We start from the raw sequence: 1,949 nt of genomic DNA on the forward strand, positions 1-1,949 counted from the left end.
AGAGTTTTTGGATAAATTATAAATTTAAATTTAAAACTTTCGCCTATGTTAAGATAGGTAATTGGAAAATCATAATTTTTACACTTGCAGTGAACTTTCAATTTTTTGTGAAACTTAAGCTGGTTTACAATTTCGATATTAAATTTTCTGAAGAGAATAGATCTTGTAGAATTTATAGAATCAACGGAAATGAGGACAAGAACCAAAAATAGCAAATATTTTCTCATTCTTAAATATTTGTAATTAACTTTTGTGACAGATATAATATAAAAATATGATACAACCACTTATATATATATATATATACACGAAAATACAAACAAACATATTTGTTTATATATTTATTGAGTTGACTTTGTTTTATGATAAAATTTGAATTCAATAATCAAATTCCTAAAACAGTAAAACGAAATTAGACTATATATGTGAAGGAATATATCTAATGATATGGTAATTAGTAATTATGCATGTGTTATCTTGCCGGTATAACTACAAAATACTTTCGAATACAATGATTTATCCAATTTGACCAAAATCAAAGTGTGTATATTTAAATAATTTACTTAAAATGAGAATATATGTGTGCTTTATTTGTGAATTGTGATGACAAATGAGTTATGTTGACCAATTGATCTATGAATTTATGATTTATAATACTAATTAATTAACTTCTGCCAAAAAAAGGTACTAATTACTATTTGTTTTTTGGTAGAGGACAAGGAGACCTTTGTCTCGAACTTCATCATCAATAATCAAAGTTACAAACGAATATGTCGTGGGAATGCAATCTCTCGAACTTCATCATCAATAATCAAAGGCAGAACATCTCGATCCGACTCCAACAGCTGAAAACCCAAAGATAACGTACAAGCATAGTTGGCTAGCCCATAATACTGTTTGTTTCTCTATACATATGTGAAATACGGACTATTCAGTTCCTAAAAAAAAATCATGGCACAAACGTAACAGGAAGAACATGGGATGAGACTCACTTATCCCTGTCGTTAAGAAACTCACCACCAGCTGTGAATCTACCTCAACCTCCAACCTCCGAAGATATTAGTTCAAAAAGTAACTTAAATAAAGATATAAATCTTCGTTAATATCATGATCAGTCTAGCTATATGGTTTGATTTTCTTTAATGTGGGTTATACTCCAATAAACATTAAGCGGATCTTTCGACTCTAACAATGATCATAGTGAATCTCGTGTATAGATAAATAAAAACCCCATATGGTGAGGTGGGTTATAAAGTAGCTAACCATTGTCTTGAATAGTCCATAAACAATTGAAATCAAGACAATCAAAAGAAGTATCTATTGTTCTTTCAAAAAATGGTTCGAATTATGTTGTGTTCTTCACTTTTTCCCCTTAGTGTATTGAGTCATCCGGAACATATAATATAGTCCATCAGTCATGTCCCTTGTTCACTATCCTTGTCCTCATCATTTGGTTTTGTGTCTATTAATTTAAACCAGTTTTGTTAACATAACCAGACCATATTGACGTTTTCACTTAGGGATGTCCAGATTTCGATCAAGTCTGATCGCTTATACGTACCTGAAGAACATCGTCGTTTGGAAAGTTGTTATTCACTAGATCAATTGAGTGCAAGCTAACCCACATTTTTTTTTTATTAATTCTTGATATGCTCAAAATAAGCTTTTAGAATCAAACTGACACACATACCACAACTATAATCAAACCAAACTGACATTATAATCAAACAAAATTAGAATACCACAATTAAATAAACTTATAGAATTTTATAGATCTATGAATCAAACTTAGATTCAACCGCAAATGAACTAACTGGAGTTATTTCTCCTATATTTGTTGGAGCATCCCAACTATACATGAAATATTCTCCTTCAAATTTTTTATTACGGACATAAACTCCTTCTTCTTTTGCGGTCCATCTACAAACATTAGGGTGCATTCCAGTGCA

This window comes from Camelina sativa, chromosome 11 (assembly GCF_000633955.1).
Source record: "Camelina sativa cultivar DH55 chromosome 11, Cs, whole genome shotgun sequence".
NCBI classification, from domain to species: Eukaryota; Viridiplantae; Streptophyta; class Magnoliopsida; order Brassicales; family Brassicaceae; genus Camelina; species Camelina sativa.